This window comes from Chiloscyllium punctatum, chromosome 25, assembly GCF_047496795.1.
Source record: "Chiloscyllium punctatum isolate Juve2018m chromosome 25, sChiPun1.3, whole genome shotgun sequence".
In the NCBI taxonomy this organism is placed as follows: Eukaryota; Metazoa; Chordata; class Chondrichthyes; order Orectolobiformes; family Hemiscylliidae; genus Chiloscyllium; species Chiloscyllium punctatum.
In genome coordinates, this window is record NC_092763.1 from 55,263,152 (window position 1) to 55,290,056 (window position 26,905).

Sequence of the window (26,905 nt, forward strand, 5' to 3'; positions counted from 1 at the left end):
TCGGAAATGTACTGTACATGTTTAACCTGGCTGAATCCTCAGTGTAAGATAGTCAGGGGAAAACAAGTCACACCTACTTTTTTTACTGCACTAACTCTACTCCATTAATCATCATAAGTTGAGGGATACTCAGTAAATTTTCAGTGTGTTTAATGAACGAGTGTGAATCAGGAAGTGAGTAAACATTTGGAGTAGGAGGTTGGAGTGGGGAGCAATGGGTTAAATCCAAAGGAGGATTGTGAGGCACAATGATTCATGTTGGATCTAGAGTCAGGGTTGGGCAGGAGGTGGACAGGGGAAGCTGAAGTTTGGTTGGATCCAGAAGGGAGAGTGTGTTGGGTGTCTTGGGTATTGAGGTGTTCATGATCGCTGTGAGGTGAGATTCATTGCCTTCAGTGAGGGCTCAGTTTAAAAGTTATCCAGTCGTCAAAGTAGATTTTAAATTGCTCCAATGTTTGCTGCTGAACTATTGACCAAATAATTGGAAGTATCCAAAGTCTTTGATTTTTTAACTCAAAGCTGGGGACTTTCTGGAGGTTTTTGGGTACCAGGTTATTGGCCATCAGATGTTTAAGCTTCCTGGCACATTGACTAGCTTATAAATGTGCCAGGACTTCCAAGTGACCCCAATGTGTACCTTTCAGGATTTGTTCAGTCTTGACCTTCCAGTGTCTGGGAGATCTGAGCTTGAGACATTAACCAAGAGATCATTGATGTTCTAGTGTGTGAATGATGTGAATTTGCTTCCACTCTGCATTTGTGAGCGAGTTGGCTTCTTATTTTCAGCCTACACCACCAACAAACAGAAACTCAAAAAGACAAGACAAATAAGTCAGTCTCTCCCAGCCGTTGCACCAGCAAGTCCTAAGATCTCCCTCCTCCTGATGACAAACACTGAGTCCCTCACAACCTCAGAGTAATGTTTTGGCACAGCCCTTGTGGTGAAGTGATAGTGTCCCTAGCACTAAGCCAGAAGATCCAGGTTCAGGTTCCACCTATTCCAGAGATAAGTAATAACATTCCTCAATTGGCTGATCTCAGGTTAACTCTGAGGAGGCTTAGCTCCCAGACCTTCAAGTTTTTGAAAGGATTACTACTAAAGATTGCCATAATCATGACCCAACATGATGATATTATATGGACTTATTGACCAAAAAGCTTAGGATCTTGAAAGCATGAAACCTAAGATTCACATGCTCCTCATAATCTCTGACAATATGTCTATTACATCAATGTAAGTTCTAACTATTTGCTAATATTGAATGAACAATTCTTATTGAGTACTAAACCTTCTTCAAGTCAGACCAGTAATTGGCTCTTCTCCACCACACTCAACTAAGTAGGCCCTGTCAGTCACTACAATTCGAGATTGGCAGCAGCAAACTGACTATATGATGATGTGATAATACAACATGGTGAGTCGTGATGTGGATTTCACTTAACTGCTGCGAGGGCATTCCTGTTTCAATGCAGAGGATTAAAATAACATAGAAGTAGCAGTTACAAGTAACAAGCTTAGCTCAATTGGCATTGAGATCAGGTGTTTTGGGTTGTCTTTGACAATGGAAGAAAACACCGTGTCTTGATGGTCTGTCAATTCAGGTTGAGCAGTCCATGACTAAAGGGCTGATCTGCTGCAGTCCATCTGTTTCAATGGGTGCTTAGAATCCCTGCTCAGCATGTGAATAGGATCCCTTGCACCTGGCATAAAAATTCAATAAATGCAAAGACACAAGATGGCCACTTTTTAATTGGCAAGCTAAAATATCAGCCGATGCATGGAATTTGCGGATGACTTACAGCTGATCAATAATATGCACAAGACAGTAGTAAATGACATGGAATTTTCTCGGCCAAAATTTGACATGACTTCACTATAAGAGAACTGGTTTATTGTGATTATAATCAGTGGAAGAAAAACACTGTGTTCGTCTGGCAGTGAAGTGTTCAAAGAAAACACATCAGGAACAAAGTTTTTCTGTGAGGAACATATTCTGAATGATTGAACCCCATGCATGGTTCAGAATGTGTTCCCTCCATGTCTCTTACTGTACAAGTGAGCCAGTTAACTTCATGAGTAACTGTGCTCCAATATGTACTCCACAACCGAGACAAAGACCTGTTACATGAGGAAATTCACACTGCTGTCATCAAAATGTCTACGTTGGATACATTTACTTTTTGAGTGATTTCAATGTAAGAGTGGGTGCAGACTGTGAGGCATTACCATCTTGCTTTGGATATCATGACCTCAGAAAGACAATTAAGAATTGACAGGGAGCTATTCTGCTACCATAAGCTTTGCGTTCTGAAAAGAAGCATTAGTTACACACCATGACACAAGGTGTCATGGATACATCCGCGATCAGGATGACACAAGCTGAATTTGATCATCACCATATGAGACTCTGTGAACAGCATTCTCAACAGATGCAGCTGTCACAGGACTGACTGTAGAGATGACTTCCTGGTGTGCACCAGTGTTAAGAAACAGCCCATGAAGATTATTTTCATTCAAAGCAGAGATGCCACATTTGCATCAATGTCAGCTGTCCTGCCCAGGTAAAACACAACAGTATTTGACTCAATTGAATCAATCTATCTCGTTCCCGCACAGAGTGGAGAAATGAAATGAAGCATTCTTCAAGACACCATCTACAAGATCACACTCTCGACACATGGAAAAGAACAAAAGGAAAACCTGACTGTTTTGAGGCTCATATCCAACTGATAGAATATGTCATTGAAGCCAAGCAGACTGCCTTCATTAATTGCAAAAGAGATCTGAGGATAAAGCTTTGGAATGCACTCAGAGCTGCTTGCAGTGAATTGCAACAGACTGCTAGATGCTACATCCATGAATACTGGTTACAACTCAGCCAGAAAATCGAAATAACTTTCAACGCAGAGAATATAAGGAGCTTATATAAAGGAGTCAAAGAAAAGGCAATGTCGATAAGCATAGAAACTACCCCATTGAAAAGAAAGTAGACAAGCAGGATGCTGGAAGAGCATAGCAAGTCAGGCAGCATCAGGAGATGGAGAAGTCCGATGTTACAGGTATAACCCTTCTTCAAATTATACCTGAAACATTGGACTTCTCCAGCTCCTGATGCTGTCTGGCTTGCTGTGCTCTTCCAGCCTTCTGCTTGTCTACTTTGGATTCCAGCATCTGCTGTTTTGTTTTTGTTGTTTCGAGTCATTGAAAACAAAAACAGGGAATATCATCACTCATAATGTACAATTGGCAATTGGGGTGGAAAATTATCTTGAGTTGTACTCTTGGGAGAACACACATCAGTGAAGCACAAGACACCATAGAAAGCTGCTTCACACTGCAGAACTAGATATTGGAAATTAGTGGAGAAGTCAACAAAGCTATTGACTTACTGGCCATAAGCTAAACTCTAGGTGTTGATCCTATACAAGTTAAATGTATCAAATTCAGGAAACTGGCACACCAAGGAGCTTTGCCTGAGGTCTTTAATAACAAATTTCAAACATTTTTGAACATCTGCAGTCATGTTTTGGCTGACTGTCCTTCTAAGAAAAAACACATAATTAAAACTTCGATATGTTTGTCTTCAAGTACGTTGGGGTCCCTCTGTCATCATGAAACCATCAGCATCAGGATGACAAATGTCATAGTCCAGGATGTTGACTGACTTCCACCTGTCAGCACTGATAATGTGACACTGGAAGTTATTGATAGCTTCATTTATCTGTGTTCCATAATTACCAGCAATCCATCACTTGATTCTGAAATCAATAAACAACTACAATTTTTGCAGTGTGTGACAGTCAAGCTGAGTAAGATAGTGAGAAACAGCAACCTGATTGAGAACATTAAACGAGAAGTATATGTTAGGGGGAAAGGATGAACAGTTCCCACCTTTTCTGTGTCAGCAGTTTTTTTTTGTATTTCTTGGCAGGGCAACATCAGTTCAAAGGTTCTGGGACATTCTAATTCCATCAGTGTAAACTGATTGACATCTACATTGGCTCAGTGCACTTATTGGATGAATGAAGATTGTATAGCTTAAGGCATTCTACTGTATACTAACCCTTGGGTCATGACCTCCCAAGGTTTATTGCACTACTATTAGGATTCCTGTAACTGAGAAATGGAGATGAAAAACATAGACCTTGATAATTTGGAAGTTGTTGCTAGTCATGACCTCTTGAGACTGAGTGTTTGGAAGGGCATTAAAAGAGGCAAACAGAAATGAAACACTTAGCTGATTGAAAAGAAGACCCGGAGAAAACAGAAATCAGGAAATTGTGTGCCTTCTCAGCATGCAGTGAAGACTCCCATGGGGGCTTTTACCCTTCAGGCAATGCATTACACAGTGTTGACTGTCATGTTACAAAATGTTAGGCTACCAGTTCCTATAAATAGTATATTGGCACAGGAGCATTTTGAGAATAATTCTAACTCCTGCTCAGACAGTCCGTCTGGACCAAGTGATTTCTGTCCCAATCTAAAGGATTGTTTAAATCTCCCAAATGTGGCTGAGTTAACAACACTGGCAGGCAGGGCATTCCACACCCTTACCACTCTGAGTAAAGAACCTGCCTCTGACATCTGTCTTAAATCTATCATCCCTCAATTTGTAGCTATGCCCCCTCGTACAAGCTGACGTCATCATCCGAGGGAAAAGCCTTTCATTGTCTACCGTAGCTAATCCTCCCATCACCTTGTATGCCTCTATCAAATCCCCTCTTAGCCTTCTTCTTTCCAATGAGCACAGACCCAAGTCTCTCAGCCTTTCCTCATAAGACCTACCCTCCAGACCAGGCAACGTCTTGGTAAATCTCCTCTGCACCTTTTCCAATGCTTCCACATCCTTCCTGTAATGGGGCAACCAGAACTGTAGACAATATTCCAAGTGCGGCCACACTAGCGTTTTGTATAGTTGCAGCATCATGGCTCTGGAAGTCAATCCCTCTACCAATAAAACCGAACACACTGTCTGCCTTTTTAACAGCACAATCAACTTGGTGGCAACTTTCAGGGATCTATGTACATGGATTCCAAGATCCTTCTGCACATCCACACTACCAAGAATCTTTCCATTGACCCAATGTTCTGCCTTCCTGTTATTCTTCCCAAAGTGAATCACCACACATTTATCTGCATTGAACTCCATTTGCCACCTCTCAGCCCAATTCTGCAGTTTATCAAGTCCCCCTGCAGCTTGCAACAGTCTTCCACTATGTCCACCACTCCACTAACTTTAATGTCATAAGTAAACTTACTAACCCATCCACCTTTGCCTGTGTCTAATTCATTTATAAAAATGACAAACAACAGTAGTCCCAAAACAGATCCTTGTGGCACACCACTAGTAACTGGACTCCCAGCTGAATATTTTCCATCAAACACCACATGCTGCCCTCTTACAGAAAGCCAGTTTCTAATCCAAACTGCTAAATCACCCTCAATCCCATGCCTCCCCATTTTTTTCCAATAGCTTACCGTGTGGAACCTTGTCAAAGGCCTTACTGAAGTCCATGTACACCACGTCAACTGCCCTACCCTCATCTACATGCTTGGTCACTTTCTCAAAAAACTCAATGAGGTTTGTGAGACATGACCTGCCCTTAACAAAACCATGTTGACTGTCTGCAATCAAATTGTTGCTTGAATGATTATAAATCCTATTCCTTTCCAAAACTTTTCTTGCAACAGACGTAAGACTCACTGGTCTATAATTATCTGGGTCATCTGTACTGCCCTTCTGGAACAAGGGCACAACATTTTCAATCCTCCAGTCCTCTGGTACTAAACCTGTAGACAATGATGACTCAAAGATCAAAGCCAAAGGCTCCAACACCACCTCCCTGGCTTCCCAGAGAATCCTCTGATAAATCTCATCCAGTCCAGGGGACTTGTCTATTTTCAGTCCTTCGAGAACTGATGACACCTCTTTTTCCTTACTAACCTCAATCCTTTCCAGTCTAATATCTCATATCTCATTCTTCTCCTCTACAATATTCTCCTCTTCCTGAGTGAAAACCAATGAGAAATATTTGTTTAGCACCCCTCTGATCTCCACAGGATCCACACACAACTTCCCACTTCTGTCTTTGACTGGCCCTATTCCTACCTTAGTCAGCCTTTTATTCCTCACATACCTATAGAAAGCTTTAGGGTTCTCCTTTAATCTACCTGCTAAAGACTGCTCATGTCCTCTCTTTGCTCTTCTTAAAATTCTTTACAACTTCCGAGCTAATCTGTAACTCTTGATCGCCTCATCTGAACCATCTTGTCTCATCGTCACATAAGCCTCCCTCTTCTGCTTAACAAGAAATGTAATTTCTGCAGTAAACCATATTTCCCTTACCCTGTCACTTCCTCCCTGCCTGACAAGGACACAGCTATCAAGGACACACAATATCTCTTCCTTAAACCAGCTCCACATTTTGAATGTCCCCATCACCTGCATTTTGCTACCCTATTCTATGCATCCTAAATCTTGCCTAATCACATTGTAATTGCCCTTCGCCATATCTCCACCACTTACTGTTTTATCCTGATTAACTTTGCAGTGCAGTGAGGAGCTGCCTATGACACTTTGCTTTCTCACTTTTAGACTCACAAAGGCCGACACACTCAAATACAAACACCTGAAGGGAACTTTCAACAAGATCAGTTGCATTAAATGTAAAGAAACCATACGTGAACATGGTGACGTTGTCAACTCTATCTCATATGTAACACTTTCAGCTTTCAGAACTCTTAGTTATAAACAATATAATTGTGATGTTTATGTCACCTTTGAGAATGAAAGCATCCATATTTGACTTGATTCTAGAGCATTTCAGGATTAATTGGAATCAATTTGACGATTAGTGAGATCATTTACAATGAAGTGTACTGTCACCAATTACTTTTCTGTCATCATTACTCCTACATAATGAATCCTCTGTATTTTCAGTTGGCGTAACAAATGCTGGAGTGAGAAGAAAGGGTAGTTTAATTAGTTATCGGTTAACTGTGCTTTTGCACATTAGATGCCACACAGCTATACTTGTCCCTTATGTTCCTGTTTGATGTCTCTATGAAACTTTCTATTGATTCTTATGTGCTATTTCATAGTAAAGCTATGGTACTATGTTTTTGTTATACAAAACAAGTAAAATACCACATCTCTGCATTTTCTGCACTCACTGTAAAACTCATGGTTTTCAACTAAAAGCATGAACTAGTAAAATGTATGCATGTGTGTCCCTTGTTGATACATATGCACACAAATTCTCATTACCTGCAGAATGATTTCAATGTTCAACAGAGGATAGATTTTCCCTGCAAACATAAAATTATTTGCTCACTGACCTACAATTCAACAATAATAATTTCTCTCGATATAGCAGAATATAATGTCTCAAGGCACTCAGCAGCAGCATCACATAGCAAAATTAGATACTGAGCCAAATAAAGCAAAATTAGAGCTGATTACTAAAAATTGAACCAAAGTGGTAGGTTTTAAGAAGCATTTTAAAGGAACAACTAGGGATAGAGTTCCACAGCTCAGGGCCTAGACAGCTGATAGTAATGCTGGAGCAATGAAAATTAGAAATGTTCAAGAGGTCAGAATTACATGAGTGTGGCTGCAAGAGGGTTGTGAGATTGGGATTACAGAGATAGCGATGGTAAAGTCATGGAGTTAACCAAATCAGGGAGAAAAGTCACATAGTCAAGATATTACTTGACCAAGACCCAACAGACAAATGAACAAAGAAAGCAGCTATTTCTTACATAGATCTCCAAAACAGCAACTCGCTAAATGAACAACAATGCCTCAAAAATGTATCTCAACCTTCCTGACACAATTATGAGATGTCAAGTTTTGGTACAATGGAAACGTGAAAAATATTCAGCCTGTGGTCAAGAAAGCAATGAAACCTAATAACTATTACATCATTAGCAATTTACACCAATCCATGTAAGACAAAGGACATGCAGCAAATTTGTTGGGGGTATTTTTCTTTGTGTTTTTTTTTGCTGATTGCTTAAATTATTGATCTAAAAGAGGTTGTTTCTGCTACACGTTGGTTATTTGGTCATTGTGAACAGATTATTACATAGGGGTTGACACCCATTTTCTAGCTATGAATATCATTGTGGCAGATAAATAGCTATTCAATAGATATGTTTCCAATGAAAAGCAGGACAAAGGATGATGGGGAACAGACAGGAAAGTGGAACTGAGATCAGGATTAAGATCAGCCATGATCATGGTAAATGATAGAGCAGGTTTGAATGGATGATTTGCCTACTTCCGCTCCTATTTCCTATCTTCCTATATTCCTATTGATCTCATGCTGGCCCACAGATGATATCACAATTTTTGTCTGTCATTAGCTAATATCTCCCAGATGGGAAAATCGGTTTAGGGCTTTCACATTAGGCATTAAGTGGGTCTTTTGGCTATCTGCAGATCTTCTGACATCAGTTTTTTTTTGCTATGCTGAAAAGTGTTGGGAATGTGTCCATCTTCAATTGTGTGAAGAAGCCCTACGCAGAGAACTTCTGACCACAGAATTTGCTAGGTTTCATTAGACAGCTTGTAGGCCAGCCCTCCTGACTAGTGCCTCTGGATTGCAGAGCTATCAGCCAACCTATGTGCTGGCAATTCTTCAAGGGAGAAGATCCTTTTAAGACCGGGATGAAAGTCTCACTAAAGCAATTAAAGTATTCCCAGCCATGGGGATTATGGGCTGGCTCCTTCATTCCAGACCTTTTAGCTATTTTAAAGGGAAACCATGGCATCTCATAAAATTTTGATTAGTCCAAGGAAGATGTAGTTCCATCCTGAAGTCCTCCATCCAATTAGTAGTCTAACTTGACATTGTACGTTAATGTTCATTATTTCAAAATTATATATATTCAATGCAAATCATCTGAATTAAATTGAAGTTTATTTTTTTACAACTTAATCCTACATTTATTTCCTCTAACCTAACTGGACTGTCATATCCTCATTCCAACTTAGATTTTCTTTTCATTGCCCCAGTAAGGAAATTGGGTGCCATTCCACTACTTGTAAGTAACAGAGAAGAGGCAAGGCACCAAAAAAAAATCCAATTTTGTTTCCTTTCACTGCAACTATTGTGGACCTCAGGAACCATCAGGGGGCTTGGAAGATCCTGGAGTGAGCCCACAGGTTTATTAATTGGAGCAAAAGAGCTTAGTACTATTACTATCACCGCCTACTTTATAAAGGCTCCAAACATTCAACTGATGAAAACCTTAGCTAGAGTCCAAGACCACGACTGAAAATAATTAATTCTTTTTCAGATCAATTGTGGCCTCTATATATGGCCTCTATATTGGCTGCCACCTCTTAATTATACTCTAACCTGTACCCTGTAGCAGTATCACATCATCTGCTTCTTCAGCATTAGGTGACTTCCTGTTTGAAGCCTGGTTCCTGAAATTAGGATGGATTCAGGTCATGCCTGATGTAAGTTTTGAGGTCTGACCCTTCCCCATCAGCAAGACAAATTGGCCAACTTGTAAAATTGTGAGCAAAATATATTTTAAAGGATACACATTTCACAATAACATGGTGACATTTAACTATGAGATTGTTATTTTTGCTTTGTGCAACAAATGTCTTCTTAGAAAACTAAGTAAACAACAATGCTTCAACAGCTTGAACCGAAGCTCTATAATTTTCCTCTTTCTCAAAACAATTAAAGCAGTTTTCAGTCACACCTAAGCATGTGCAGATTTGCAAACTCCCACTGCATGAATCAATAAATTGATTTATTCCTTCAGGTGATGAAGATTTGAAGGTTATTTACACTTTTTTCCCAAAGATTTTAAAACAAATTGGAGATCTGAATTTTGTGACCCCAATTTCAGGCATGATGTATTTAAATTACAATTATCTCCTTGTTTGTTATTATGAACATTTACATTACAGCTGGGATTGACACACTTTTGATTTTCCATGTCTGTAATATTTCTTTCTTGAAGTCAAAATATTAAAGAGCATCATGGCTAGTTTTCTCATGTGGTTAATCTCAGCTAAAAGGTGAGATGGAATTCGTAGATTGCTTTATTTTGGTCACCTTCTGTGTAAATTGTAATAGCTAGGATGTTATCATAGACATGACAAGTTATTCCTTTGAACAAAATACTATATTTTCAAGGCATCACAGGATTATTACATTACAGAAGAAGATTCATTTTGTCTGCACTGACTCTGACTGAGCAACATGACTTAGCACCATTTTCCTGTCTTTTCCTCATAACCCAATTTCTATTTAAATAACTTTTTAATCCCCTCTGGAATATTTTGATTCAATGTGATGCAGAATCTCTTTCTTTGTTCTATCTCTTTCCCTGATATCTATCTGGGCCATGACAAATGGATCATTCCTCTCCAGTATTGAGCAATTGCCTTGAATCCTGGAACCAGGCACACAATATAACATTCAGGAATCTCACTCATAGCTGCAGGGAACAATCTCCTACTGTCTCCTACGACCACTAAATTCCTTTTTGCTACCCAATTGGTATCATAGCCTGTATACCACAGTAGCATGGTCAGTTCCACTTGTCCACGCTGCAGCCCCTATTCCCATCTAAACAATCAGAACTCAAACCATTGAATATTTGCAAAGCCTGAGGCTCCTGCTTTCCTACCTCTGGGTTCACTTACCTGCCTCACTCACAGTCACATCCTTCTTTCTTTGATCACTGATCAAATCAGAGAATACCATCGGAATGGATGTAACTTCAAGTAAAATTCCCCTTCCTGATGTGTTACAGTGTTTGTAGTTTGGCAGCTTATACATTCAGAGCTAAAGCTGCTCAAGCTATATACACTTATGACAGATGTATTTGCCCTGGTTCACACTGGAATTAGGGATCAGAGAAGGACTAAAACACCAGTAGCTGTCGCTACATGTTGGCTTTAGGGTTGAAGAAAAGCCCGAGGATTCATGGAGCCTCAGATTAAACTTCTGAGCCATTTATAATTCAGTGCAGCTGAGAGTTGGGATGAAGAAAGTGCACAAGCAGTATTTGCTTGGTGCAGCTGAGAAACATTATTGTTCCAGAAAACCTGAAGCAGCTTGGCGAAGCTAGCTTTTTGTGTACAGAATGTGTGTTCCAGATCCAGGCAGTGCAGCCCCAGGAAAAGAGACTGAATGATTGGCAAAGGAGCTGTATTCGAGGCAGTCCAGGACAAAGTGGCTTTTAAGGGGCATTCAAAACTATGTCTTTGAAAGGGAAAGATTGTAATCCCTTGTAGAGGAGATGAAGTTTCAATGAGGTTAGGTGACCCACAGTGTCATGGGTAACTGGGGGCATTGCTGTTATAGCAGCATTTGCTGTTTGATGTGTGACATTCGACCACAGTTTATCCCTGGGTAAATCGAGGACATAGAGTCACATGAAGGGACCTTCAGCACATTGAGTCCATGCTTACCTATCTACACTAATCCCACTTTCCAGACTTGAATGTGTTGAAATTTCAATTGGTCCCCAACATATATTTTAGAGATCATGAGTTTACCTGCCTCAACAAACCTCCCAGGTAGTATATTATTGGGACACAATATGTATATGTTGTAGCTTGTGTTAACGTTCAAACTTCATGTGTGGCAAACTTTTTTTAAGAGTGGAATCTCTCTAAAAATCTACCTATAATCATACTTAGTTTATTTTGAAATAAGTTTCCAGACTGAACTAGATCATAACATCAACTTGGCAATCTGTCCAGGAATCATAACAAATATATACAGTAAAGCAAATTTTCATGTCATACTTATTATGAAATGTTTGTCCACTACTGCACTAATGTTTGCTCATCCATGGTTTTTTGGGAATCAGTGGCTGAACTGTGAAAATATCACGCATTACCCATGTGCAGTCGGCATTTTTGCTGTTCATGAAAATCGCCACCTGTGACATTGTCCAAGAATGCATGGCCCATGGATGCCAAAACTTCATCTTATCATAGATTCTTTTACTTTTCAAATCCTGTCTGGTAAAGTTTAGTTTGTTTGCTCAAATTTTGCGGCTTTATTCTCTTATTCAGAACTCAAACACTTTTCTACTTTAAAAAGGAAAACAAAAGTTACTGGTACCTAGCCAGATCATAAATCAGTTTGGTAACGTCATTGGGGATCGTACCTACTGATAAATGTTTTATACAATTTCTTCTGAAAATAGATATGAGACAAAAAAGACATTTCTAATGAATGTTGTTAAAAAGTTGAAGCATACAGGGTTTTAAAGAATATATGGCAACACAAATATGGAACAGATCTGGGATTAGAAATCATAGATTGCTAATAAGTGTCCTTTTTTTGACAGCGGTGGGATGTGGGTAGGAGCTTGGCCCAAACATCTGTGCTAGTACCTCGAACAATAACTTAACTCGTTAGCTCTCGGGTGATGAGGGGTGAACTGCTTTCTTGAGATTTCTCACCCGCCCCCCACTGTTGGTTGCAGCAAGGTTAAATTTATCAGGATTCCTTGACTTGTCGATACATGTTTCCCTCTCCCAAATTTCTATTTTTGTTTAAAAGGAGCCCGTTTAACCAGGAATGTGTGAATTAACAAGAAGAGTGACTTTATTAAATACTAGTAGTGCAAAGTACATTCAGATTAGAAATGAGGTCAGTCTAAGAAGATAAAAGTTAAGAAAAAAATCAGTCTCTGAATTGTTCATGAAGAACAAATAGTTGAATTGTGCAACCATTGTCGTGAAGATGACCAAAAACGTTGAGGTTGGTAATTGAACAGTCGATTATGAAATTCTCTGATTTGCAGGTTGATTGTAGCTCTTTTACTCTGATTCTTCTAGCAATAGTTGATTGGCATCATTCAAAATGATAGCGTTCCTTTTTTGCTTTGCCTGCAATGCAAGGGTACTGTCCACCTTACAGCAGACCAATGCAAACATTAGGGAATTCAGTCACTGACAAGCATGGAAGAGTATTGCTCTCACATTTGAATCTATTCTTGCAAGTCAAAACGCTAAAGCTCTTCAAGAGGTTGCTCTCTGTGGAGAGGGGACAGTCAACCCCTCATTATTTCTTCCTCTTACATTTTCCTCTCTGTTTGAAACTTCTTTGACATTCTATAGTGTGACCTTCCACAAATCCCACACAGATCTTTGTCAGAAAGTGACTGAATTCACATCTATTGTCAAAATTTAGCTGCAGCAAATTTATTTGAAAAAAGCACATTTTGGAGTGAAAAGTTAACAATATCTGTGGTATTTCAAGATTCTTCTATATCATCTCGACAAATGGAAATATTAGATATAATGTAAGGAATAAATTTCTACAGGACATTATTGACAGCTTTTGGAATATTGAATGCAGTTCTTGCATATGATTATATTAAACATATATGCAATAAAGAGTTATGTAGACTGAGGACTTTTAAAAAAACATATTCACAGGATGTCAACATCTCTGGCAAGTCAAGCATTTAATGCCTTGAGAAGGTAGTGATTGGAAATTTTTCACTCTGCTGATTATTAGAGTGTAAAATGCTTTGTCAGGAATAATTATTGATGCAAGTAATAACAAACATTATCTAGAAGGGATTTAGATAAATATTTGTAAATAACATATGTAAAAGAACAGAGAAAATATGCAGACTATTGGAATTGTTCCAGTTATCGATGGATGAGAACTTGGCACTGCAAAAGATAATACTGTTTCCTTTAGTGGTGTCTGTAATAAATGACCCTCAGTGAATGTACAAGACAGTAATTTGTTCAAGCATAATGTGCTAGGCTTGAGTTGTTAATTCTCATTATGTGAAATGTCGAGATTAGGTTCCCTTAATACAAATTTACTGATTTTACAGTAGCACATCTGGTCAAAAAAATGTTTCTTGAGAACAACATTTTCCTACCCTTTTAAAATCTTAATTTTGAAGACATTCATGTTACTTACATGTCGTAGGAAATGTTTTGTGACATAGGACTTTGATATTACCAGATTATTTACGTTGGAAATGAAATCTTTCAAACATGCATCTGTTGCAGACCAATGTGTTAGATGGTTACATAAAATAGATAATGGAAAACTAAATTGGTCTACAAATATAAATAATTTAAATCCCTCTTTAAAGAAGAAGAATCCCTCCAGTGTTGAAGCAAGCACTTCAGCCCAATAAGTCCACACCAACCCTCTGAAGAGTAACCCATCCAGACCCATTCCCCTGTATTTATTCTCTGACTAATGCATCCAACCTACACATCCCTGAACACTATGGACAATTTAGCACAGTCAATTCACCTAACCTGCACATCTTTGGATTGTGGGAGGAAACCTGAGCACCAAGAGCAAACGCACGCAGACACGGGGAGAATGTACAAACTCCATACAGTCACTCAAGACTGGAATTGAACCTGGATACCTGGTGCTGAGAGGCAGCAGTGCTAGCCACTGAGCCACCGTACCACAGTCTTATTCGAATAAAATTTCGCTGTGTCAGAATTACAAACTTGTTGAGCAGAATGAATTTATACCTTTTAAACTAAAGCTTCATTTGTTTCCTCAAAATTTATTGGCAATTAGGAGTTGAATCCCTAATATCTTCTTTCTCCTATTCCTGTTTTAAACATGTGCCATAATTACTAAGGCCTGGGTCCAAAGATCCAAATCCTCCTACCAGTAAGGGTAATGTTTCAAACACAGTGACATTTTCTAAAAGTGGCAGACAGTAAGGGGCAGTAATCAATATTTTTTTTATCTACCTTTCACATGATGACCAATGTGAATTATAAGATAGATGATTTTTGGAAAAAATTCAAAGTGTGAACTTTGGGGAGGATCATGGAGGGTTCTGCACTGTGAATGTAAATAAATTTTCTCTTGCAATTTTACATTGCTCGCCTCATTATGTTTGCACCATGCCTCTATGGGGCACTCACCCATGATAGAAGTACTCAGCATCAGACTTAAGGTCAAGCACCTCACTCTATCACACTTCATAGTAATTGCAGATACAAGAATCAAGCTATGCAGGCTACCCATCGTTAGCGCATATCAGATGGGAACCTTTTTTATGCGAGTGCTACTCTTTGCCTAACACCCAGCATAGTGTAACAGCTTGTCATTATTCAATGTAAGAGCATCATATGCTGGAAAGCCATAAGTTGAAAATGTTCATTTTTATTCAACAAAAGTGAAGAAAAACAAACAAAAAAAGCTGCATTTGCTTCTGGAAACAAACAAGGACTGCTTGCCTTTCAGTGACAATAAATTTACAGTCAATGAGTAATTACTGCACCTATCCCACATCCATTGGAGCTGGATGTCAATTAAGTTCAGTTTGCCTTGTTATGCCCAATGCGACAGACTCTATCATGCTAAAGATGGTATTCCTCCTGCTGATTGTCCTTATCTTCCTCCTCAGGAGGCCACTGCCACACTTTAGCATCCACCATATGCCCACTTTGCTCGAGTTCTGCAGAGCACAGCCTGCTCAGATTATACAGTATTCTCTGTCTGGAGTGTCCTGCAAATCCCCCATCCCCAACTGACTGAAACATTGAAACTATCTTCAGGCAGTTTATCAATTTCTCCATAAAGGCCCTGGTTGAAGAATGTTCTGCATTTTATCTACACTTAGTCTCAGTCAGATGGTTCCAAAAAAGATTCATCAGCCACGGTTGCAGGGTGTCCCAGTGACCAGCCTTGGAAGGCATCCAACCATTGAAATGAAAGAGGAACATGAATGTTTTCAAGGACCATGGTAGCTCCCAGCATACCTAGCATAGTTTTCAAAATTGTGGTACTGATGATGACAGATAACTTGTACATTTTAGTAAATGGAAACTTTTCTGTTGATGACATTTGCATTTCATTATGGTGTTCTCATTGTGACCTGTGTATGGTCTGTAGCGTGTTTCACCTGGGAGGTGCCAGCAATGCTGACATCACCTACTGCTCATGCTGCAGCACCAAACTTGGCACGGGGAGACAAAATTATATGTTGTGAGCACAAATTACTTTGCTGGCAGCATTAATACGTTTGAGTTGAGGATTGAGAGAAGGAGTCAGTCACACAAATCCCTCCGTCAGCTGGAGAAAAAGGATAGATAGACACTGTTCCACCTACATCTCTCTTCAATTGAAGGCACTTTCATCTGCAACATTTGCTTGTAGAGGGTATTCGGCACCTGCTGGAGGTTGTTGTCAGTCTTGGGTTTTTGGGATCATTTGTAGCTTCTTGATTTTTCTGTACCTTTATAGCATCATGGCAACATCAACAATGAGCCTGTTGTGGCTTGATCCATTCACCATGGTCCAAGTGAGATTGTGTAGGGAATATAGGAAACAGAACGGGTCCTTAATTATCTGAGCAGTGAGCATTTGTGGGTGGCATGGTGGCTCAGTGGTTAGCACTGCTGCCTCACAGTACCAGTGTCCCGGGTTCGATTCCAGCCTTGGGTGACTGTTTGTGTGGAGTTTGCATATTCTCCCTGTGTCTGCGTGGGTTTCTTCCCACAGGTCCAAAGATATGCAATTCAGGTGAATTGGCATTGCTAAATTGCCCACAGTGTTGGGTGCATTAGCCAGAAGGAAATGGGATTGAGTGGGTTACTCTTCGGAGGGTCATTGTGGACTTGTTGGGCTGAAAAGCCTGTTTCCGCACTGTAGGTAATCTAATCTAATTTGCGTCTCACACAAATTATGCTAAGCATAGCCCTCCTTACAATGGGACATGGAGGACTCTAAAGAGCAGGGCCGTGGAATACATTTACCTAAACCTTAGACATAGGGAACCTTATTTCAATTTTGCAGCACTTGCAAAACAATAGTCTTCCAACCCACATCACCCAAGAAAGGGAGCATTTCATAGAAAAACATGTTGGCAAATACTTGCAGTTCAAGGTAAAAGGATATCAGCTCCTTGCCTTATAAAGCCTATGAGATCTTGGATTGACTTTCTGAATTATCTCATTATTTCACAGAGATGACTATGATCAATCTGTATGACCAGTAACATGGTTAGGATGGCTTGTGGCCAGGGTTTTTATCCTACACAATTCAGCACTGCATGCATCTCACATGCAGGAGATTATGATGACAAATATCTTCAACCTGTGCAAGTCCCTGATTAAGTGTGGGTTGCAGCTACTTTCCATTTCCATTGCACGTTTACAATTTGATTGAGGATGGGAGATAACATAGGTGACCCTCAGCAGAGTGAACGACAGGTACAGTCTGATAATCAAGGGATCCCACAATATGGATGTTCCTTTCTTCCTTGCAATCCCCATTGACACCAAAGGTTCTGAGCTTCAACATGATCCCATGCAACACTCTCACTTAAGTCTTCATCTCCTATCCTTGCCCCCTCCTGCAGCTTAGCCCTACCAAGCTTTGTGCTTCAATGTCTCCAAAACGCCAGGATGGTTGTGAACATCAATGACTTCCACAGTCCTGAAGTAACCCAGTCCTCTCTTACAGTACAGTTTTCCACCCTTGTATAGCGAGTAGTCTCCCTTCACAATTATTGTCCCCTCTGCATCTCAGTATGCTGTCTCCAACCCCAAAAACTGACACAGCTGTGGCTGGACAGCCCTCTTTGACATACAATGAACAGACCCCCATTGCCCACTGACCATTGCCTAATTCCCCATCCCGATCTCAGCCAGCCAGGCCGAACTGTTGGGCTCCTGATTATCTCTGTGCAGCTTCTAGACTGATTTACCACAAATCCAGAACTAGTTGCACTGGATCTGCAGGGCTGAACTGTAGACCACTCTGCAGACTGCAGTGATATGGAACATCTAACCCTGATTGTCCCAAGTGGCTGTCCAACCACACCTTGAGATGTTATAGAGTCATAGAGTTGTAAACAATCGAAACAGACCCTGCAGTCCAACTGTTCCCTGGTGATTGGCCCAAATCCCTCTAAACCCTTCCTACTCATATACCCATACAGATGCTTTTTCAATGTTATACTTGTACAGGCCTTCTCTAGTTCCTCTGGCAGCTCATTCCACACACACACCATGTTCTGCATGAAAAGATTGCCCCTTAGGTCACTTCTAAATCTTTCCCTTCTCACCTTAAACCTGTGCTGTCTAGATTTTCCCCACTCCAGTGAAAATTTACCCTATCCATGCCCCTCATGATTTTGTAAACCTGCACAAAATTACCTTTTAGCCTCTGATGCTCCAGAGAAAATAGCCCCAGCCTATTCGGCCTCTCCCAGTAGCTTAAATCCTCCAACCCGAGCAACAACCTCATAAATCTTTTCCGAAGCCTTTTCAAGTTTCAGAAAATCCTTCCTATAGCAGGGAGACCAGAATTGCATGCAATATTCCAAAAGTGGCCTAACGGTGGCGGCACGGTGGCACAGTGGTTAGCACTGCTGCCTCATAACACCAGAGACCCGGGTTCAATTCCCATCTCAGGCGACTGACTGTGTGGAGTTGCACATTCTCCCCGTGTCTGCGTGGGTTTCCTCCGGGTGCTCCGGTTTCCTCCCACAGTCCAAAAATGTGCAGGTTAGGTGAATTGGCCATGCTAATTTGCCCGTAGTGTTAGATGAAGGGATAAATGTAGGGGAATGGATCTGGGTGGGTTGTGCTTCTGCGGGTCGGTGTGGACTTGTTGGCCCAAAGGGCCTGATTCCACACTGTAAATAATCTAATCTAATGTCCTGTACAGCTGCTACATAACCTCCCAACCCCAATAGTTGAGAACTGTTTTTCAAAATGGAGGCCCAGAGGAGCAATTACCTGACCAGGCTTCCATGTCATGAATTGTCATCATCTAGTTTCTCTTTGCCATGTGGAAGAATAGGAAATGCATGTAAATGAGCTGAGATTATTAATGAGATGTAAATGAATGCAAATTTGCCTCTTGCCACACTCTCGTGAGATTCTTATCTCACTGTTCAAATCTTGGGTGGGAAACCACCAATTTTTACCTTGACATCAAGATTCTAATTTTTCCAAATCTTGCCATATTTTCCCAACTGAGTCTCTATTGCCTATGTCATTCAGGAATGAGAATAATGCAGTGTGTCTGATGAAATGTAAATGATCGTAGAATAAAACTTGCAAAGTATAATTTACAGGCTTATACGCCAACAACAAGAAATTGGAAGAAATGATGAAGTAAAAATCATCCAAATTGCTTTTATTTAAAAGTTGCATTCATGTTAATACACCCTGAGATCATACCATCAAACATCATTATTGTAAAGGAGGTTAATTGTGAAAAGTCAAGCTACCTTCTGAGACTTGAGTGTTCATTATTCATTTAAGGTAGGGTTAAATTGCACAGGAAAATTGAAGATAAACAAAGTTTCTTCTGTTGTCTTGATGTAGTGAATTGTAATGTGGAAGCTTGCTTAACTATTATTGTAAAGTACGCTCCTCCCACCATCACACAGTCTGAAAATAAGGGAGATTGACCGATAATGAAGAGTACTCCCAAAATGATAAAGTTCACTGCAGGTTCAGAATTGAGCAATTTGATTTCTAAATCATCAGGTTCTCAGCATGTGCAGATAACACTTTTACACCTTTTTCCAATTTAAAAATGACAATTTCTTGGAAAGAGTGCCGGCAGCTTGACTCCAGTGATTATCTGACATAAAGCTAATTTAAAACTGCACGGCTGGTAAATTGTACCAAGTGCTGGGTATTCAGAAAACAACTGCTTATTCTGCTCAACCAATTAAGATCCTTGAGTCTGTGGAAACTAAAGTTACCATACTTAACTATACTTTGGTGGTTAACAAAAAACAACATTTCAAGTCACAAAAACACCAATGGACAATCTTTCAGTTCAGAGAATGTGAGTACAGACAATCTAGGGTCCACATATTTCTTGAGGACATCACAACTAACTCACAGAAGAAACAATCCCCTACAGATTCTGTGATTCAACTCCTCCACACAACCCGCTCCACTGCGCCCCCACCCCCCCCAATTAAAAAACAGAATTGTGAATTAATTAATGCATTTAGGTTAAAAATAGATCCTTTGTTTATGTTTTGTCGTCTGGCATTAAGAAATGTTAAAAAGTGAAATTGTTGGAAATGTGCAGATGTGGACAGAAATAGGGTCAGTCTGAGCAGCAACAGAGTGAAGGAGAATGAACCTGGGAGTGAACAGTAGAAGCAGATTAAATACCCAAGAATCGAGGTCAGTCAGAGTGGTCTGGGGGTGAACAGTGGCAGCAAGATTAATACCTGAAGAACAGGGTCAGTCAGATTGAACCTGGGGCAAACAGTCGGATAAATACCTGAGGAGTGGGGTCAGTCAGAGTGAATGTGGAGCTGAATGTAGGGGCAAAGCTCTGGAGGTTTGCAGACTGAGTGAGGAATGTTTGGAGAGAGAGCGAGAAGTTACGTACGTTTTGTTGTTGTAGGCTGCTAGGAGTAGACAGTAGGAATGAGGGACCTGAGTATGGTCACAAGTGGCTCCGGTTGTGTAATCAGTTCCTGGATACATGTCTGCAGTTGATAAGGCTGAGTTAAGTCGATAAAGTTTGAAATGGCAGGAGAACCCAGCTCCATGGAATGCTCCTCCTGCAATATGTGAGGAATTGGGGACATTTCCAGTTTCCAAGGTGACTACTTCTGCAGGAAATTTTTTCAGCTCCTGATTTGCAGCATGGAGCACCTGGAGCTGCAGATGGACTAATTATGGAGCATCCATGAGATTGGAAAGGTCATGGATAGCGTGTTTAGTGAACTGGTCATGCTACCAGTAAAGGCTACACAGACATAAGAGTTGGATGACCACCAAGATGATGAGTAAGTGTGGGCAGGCAGTCCCCTGTGGCCATACAGATATATTTTCAGGTGATATGGCCTCTCAGGGGTAAGCAGCAGCAACAGCTACATCAGTGGCACCATGACTGGCTATATTGTCCAGCAGGGAGGGTTAAAGTATGAACAAGCAGTAGTAATAGAGGATTCTATAGTAAGGGGCACAGATAAGCATTTCTAAGGCTGTAATCAAGACTCCAGGATGGTATGTTGCCTTCTTGGTGCCAGAGTCACAGATGTGTCTGAGCAGGCATAGGATATTCTGAAGGAAGGGGGTAAACAGCCAGAGATTGTGTTCCAAATTGGAAATAATGACCTGAAGAGATAAGGTCTTGCAGAGGGACATAGGTAGCAAGTTGAAAAGCATGACCTCAAGGGTTGTAATAGAGTCATAGAGATATACAGCATGGAAACAGACCCTTCAGTCCAAATTGTCCATGTCCATAAGACCATATGACCATAAGACATAGGAGCGGAAGTAAGGCCATTCGGCCCATCGAGTCCACTCCGCCATTCAATCGTGGCTAATGGGCATTTCAACTTCACTTACTCGCATTCTCCCCGTAGCCCTTAATTCCTTGTGACAACAAGAATCTATCAATCTCTGCCTTGAAGACATTTAGCGTCCCGGCCTCCACTGCACTCTGCAGCAATGAATTCCACAGGCCCACCACTCTCTGGCTGAAGAAATGTCTCTGCATTTCTGTTCTGAATTGACCCCCTCTAATTCTAAGGCTGTGTCCACAGGTCCTAGTCTCCTCGCCTAACAGAAACAATTTCCTAGCATCCACCCTCTCCAAGCCATGTATTATCTTATAAGTTTCTATTAGATCTCCCCTTAATCTTCTAAACTCCAATGAATACAATCCCAGGATCCTCAGCCCTTCCTCATATGTTAGACCTACCATTCCAGGGATCATCCGTGTGAATCTCCGTTGGACACGCTGATGCAAAGTACTTATTAAGTTCTCCAGCTATTTTCTTATCTCCCATCACTAGCCTTCCAGCATCAGTTTGAAGTGGTCCAATGTCTACTTTTGCCTGTCATTTGTTTCTTATGTATTGAAAGAAACTTTTACTATCATTTCTAACATTACTGGCTCGCCTACCTTCATATTTGATCCTCTCCTTCCTTATTTCTCTTTTTGTTATCCTCTGTTTGTTTTTGTAGCCTTCCCAATCTTCTGATTTCCCAGTGCTCTTGGCCACTTTATAGGATCTCTCTTTTTCTTTGATAGATTTCCTGACTTCCTGTGTCAGCCATGGCTGTCTAATCCCTCCCTGGATAATCTTTCTCTTCTTGGGGATGAACCTCTGTACAGTGTCCTCAATTATACCCACAAACTCTTGCCATTTTTGCTCTACTGTCTTCCCTGTTAGGCTCTGCTTCCAATCTATTTTTATCAGTTCCTCTCTCATGCCCTCATAATTACCTTTGTTTAACTGTAACATCATTACATCCGATTTTGCCTTCTCTCTTTCAAACTGCAGACTGAACTCTACCATATTATGATCGCTGCTTCCTAAGTGTTCCCTTACTTTAAGATTTTTTATAAAGTCTGGTTCATTACGTAGCACTAGGTCCAGAATAGCCTGCTCCCTTGTGGGCTCCATGACAAGCTGTTCCAAAAAGCCATCCTGTAAGCATTCCATTAATTCCCTTTCTTTGGATCCACTGGCAACATTATTTTTTTTTTGTCGATCAGATATCCTAAATAAATCTAGTCCCATTTGTCAGCACTTGGCCCACATCCCTTTAAACCCTCCCTATTCATATACCCATCCAGATGCCTTTTAATTGCTGTAATTGTACCAGCCTCTACCACTTCTTCTGGCATCTCATTCTATATACACAACACCCTTTGCGTGAACAAGTTGCCTCTTAGGTGCTTTTTAAATCTTTGCCCTCTCATCCTAAACTTATGCCCTCCAGTTCTAGACTCCTCCACCACACCCTGAGAGAAAGGTCTTATCTATATACTCTATCCATGCCCCTCATGATTTTATAAACCTCTATAAGGTCAGCTCTCAGCCTTCGATGCTCCTGGGAAAACAGCCCCAGCCTAAGCAGCCTTTCCCTCTAGCTCAAATCGTCTAACCTCGTGGGATGGTGAGGGACATTAGTTCTGTGGACAAGCTGCTCCACTCTCCTCCTGTGAGGGTGGAGGTGAGATTCAATGGAGATGTTCAAATGATGTGGAAAGAGAACAGTTTCCACTAATCAGGATTACTTCCTGTGAGGCTTTGAATATGAAGATGATATAGTTCCATACCTGGCTCAAGAGCTTGTGTAGGAGGGGCACCAAATCCTGACAGGGAGGTTTGCAAGTGCCACTTAGGAGGGTTTAAACTCATGTGATAGGGGAATAGGAATCAGAGCAGTAGGTCAGCAAGTAAAATGATCAAGGAGGAGTAAGAAACTAAGGCCAGTAAAATGAAAAGAAAGAACAGGGAGAAAGTGAGGACTGCAGATACTGGAGATTAGAGTCATGTGTGTGGTGCTGGAAAGAACAACAGGTCAGACCCATTTCCCTCTGACTTATGCACCTAACACAATGGGCAATTTATAATGACCAATTCACCTGGCCTGCATATCTTTGGACTGTGGGAGGAAACCGGAGCACCCAGACGAAACCCACACGCACACGGGGAGAATGTGCAAACTCCACACAGACAGTCGCCTAAGGCTAGAATCGAACCAAAGGTTTTGCTATAAATTCTTTGTCTTATGATCCTATACTCCACAACCATCTGATGAAAGAACATCGCTCCGAAAGCTAGTGCTTTCAAATAAACCTGTTGGACTATAACCTGGTGTTATGTGACTTTTAACAAGCTAGAAGTTGAAGTTGTAAATTGGGGGAAGGCCAATTTTGACCGCGTTAGGCAAGAACTTTCAAAAGCTGACTGGGGACATTTGTTTGTAGGTAAAGGGATGACTGGAAAATTAAAAGCCGTCAAAAATGAGATAATGAGAGTCCAGAGACGGTATATTCCTGTAGCGTAAAAGGAAAGGCTGGCAGGTGTAGGGAATGCTGGATGACTCAACTAATTGTGGTTTTAGTTAAGAAAAATAAGGTTAAGGAGAATCCAAACAGATTTTATAAATACATTAAGGAGAAAAGAGTAACTAAGGAGAGAATAGTGTTATGGAACAGGCCTGACCCCTCAAAACATTTTTAAGCAGGTAGCCCAGACCGTGACTTTACTCTTGATTTTAGTATGTAGTAGATATTCCCAGAGTGAATTAGCAGATCTGACTGCCAAGTTTTAAACAAGCAGAATTTATTTACAAAATTATGGAATGAAACACAAAGAATAAAAAATAGAATACTTATCCTATCCAAAAACCCGACAGACTATCCCGACTTAATGATGCTGTTCTGAAAATACTTGCAACAGCTCCAATAAATACATACCTCTGCACAAAGAGTAAAAATGAAACAAGCCAGGGCTTACAGGCTTAACATTAGAGAGAGAGAGCGAGAAAGAGCGAGAGATAAAGAGAGGGAGTACCTGGCTCGACTTTCCCCAGCAGCCTTTCTTCACACAGACTGCTGCTGAACTGAATCAAAAACTCTAATCTAAATGCAGGATAACTACACAGCTAGCTGGCTATTCCCCTTTGATTATACCTTTTTTTTTAAGACATGAAATCCTTAGGCTGAAGGCATTATCTATTCGGGGTAAACAAAAAGGGCCTCAATAAACCTTTTGAACCCAGCCTAGTAGGACCCTGACCAATTAGCCCCTCTCAAGGGCATAATAACCTTGTAAAAAGACCAAAATTGTGACAGTAGGGCACCTCAAATATCCTGAATTTGGAAAAGCAAATCTTAGCAGGACTTATACACTTAATGGTAAGGTCCTGGGGAGTGTTGCTGAACAAAGATACCTTGGACTGAAGATTTGTAGTCCTTTGAAAGTAGAGTCACAGGTAGATAGGATAGTGAAGACGATGTATGGTATGGTTTCTCTTATTGGTCAGAGCATTGAGTATGGGAGTTGAAAGGTCATGTTATGGCTGTAAAGGACATTGATTAGGCTACTTTCGGAATATTGTGTGCAATTCTGGTCTCCTTCCTATTGGAAGAATGTTGTGTAACTTGAAAGGGTTCAGAAAAGATTCACAAGGATGTTGTCAGGATTGGAGGATTTGAGCTCAGGGAGAGGCTGAATAGGCTGGGACTGTTTTCCCTGGAGCGTCAGAGGCTGAGGGGTGACCTTATCGAGCTTTATATAATCATGAGGGACATGGATAGGATAAATAGACATGAACTTTTCTCTCGGATGGGGAGACAAGAGCAAGAAGGCATAGGTTTAGGATGAGAGGGGAAAGACTTAAAAGGGACTTAAGTCGCTACTTTTTCACGCAGAGTATGGTGCATGTATGGAATGAGCTGCCAGAGGAAGTGGTGGAGGCTGGTACAATTACAACATTTAAAATGCATCTGGATAGGTACATGAGTAGGAAGGGTATAGAAGGATATGGGCCAAGTGCTGAAAAATAAGACTAGATTAAGTTAGGATATGTGGTTGGCATGGACGAGTTGGACCAAAGGGTCTGTTCCTGTGCTGTACATCTCTGTGACTCTGTGTGTTGGTGCGATGTTGGTGGGCCATAGGACCTATTCTTGTGCTGTACTGTTCTTTGTTCTCTTTGTTCTTTGTAAATGAGATGCAATGAAATGAATGTTTCTACTATCAATCATACATTAGGAGGAATCTAGTGCCAGACAGTTTCTGAAGAACAAGTGAGATCTGTTCATTTTTCTAGGTAAGTGGTACATTCCAGTCAGACATCCAATCGCTGACAGTGGGCCTTTCTTTGTGATCAGGACCGTGGGTTGGAAGTATTGCCTCCCAAGAATTGTTGAACAACTGGAGGCTCGTAACTCTTCTGAAAGGAACACAATGGGGAAGCAATGTCCTGCAAGAACTAACACCTGAGACCTAGGCCACACATATATAATGGCAGGAGCTAGTTCACAGAGGAGTTGGCAGCAAGGGTGGAGTCAGTAGCTCTCAGTGGATCACCCTTCAGGTGCTGGATCACTCCATTGGATGCTATTGAACAAGTAATCTCCCTGAGGCTGGCAAGCAAGTATGCCAGCATTGCTGGTCATGCATGCTGAAAGTCAAGCATGCCACCTACTGCTCGGTTAACACCAGCAGCAGCAGAATAAAGTATTTAATTGGGCATTAGTCTCCCAGTACAGAGTGAGAAGGCTGTCCAAAGGCCCACCAATTATGGATACTAATACGGTGGAGGACTTATCGAATGCCGCCTCACTCCAGGAGAGAGCATGCGATTCCACCATCCTTGGGTCCTTGCAAACTGAATATTGAAGATGTTTTGAAGGAGAGTCACTGGACTTGAAATGTTAACTGTGCTTCCTCTCACAGGTGCTGCCAGATCTGCTGAGTTTCTACAACAATTTCTGTTTTTGTTTCAGATTTTCACAATCTGCAGTCATTGAATATTGTGCATTTGATAATATTAATTAGAAATTTGGAGTTATAGTTACCTAGATTAGAGCACCCTAATTTTGGCTATGTTCAACTTGCCACTATCCTTACGTATTTATAGAAAACATTATTTGACTTTGTCAAGCTACAGTTGCTAAGAAAAACTGAATCACAACTTTCAATGTTGGTAGGTTGAGCTCAAGTGACATTCAGCCTTTGAAATAAATTGAAAACTTGCTTCCCAGTTTAATAAGGATATAACTTTAACGGAAGAAGTTCTTTGCATGGCTTACTTAAGCCGTAGTAATATGGTTTATGCTTGCTAAAAGTGACATATATAGACAAGCAGGGACCCATTCTCTGCAAATAAAAAAAACAAGCATTGCATCTTTTCTGAATTATCCAGGAGCTTGAAGAACCATTATTCCGATAGATTTCTCCCCACTTAATCAGAATCAACTTGCCAAGCATTGGGGAACCTTTATCTTCCAGTAGTGCAAATTGCTGTGATAATTTGAAAATTGGCATTCATGTGTTTGTCCCGATAGGTACAAGGTAAAAGACCTTGGCAATATGCATTCTTTCCAGCAAATGCTAACTGTCAGGTTTCGATCTGGCCAGTTCAGTTTTTCCATGCTCATGAAACCC

The 26,905-nt window shown here is 40.7% G+C and overlaps 1 protein-coding gene across 5 annotated transcripts in view; it reads left to right on the plus strand.

The window, feature by feature from the left end:
- tenm1 (teneurin transmembrane protein 1) overlaps window positions 1-26,905 on the plus strand; it is a 2,368,941-nt gene that overhangs the window by 2,106,518 nt on the left and 235,518 nt on the right. The window lies entirely within an intron of this gene.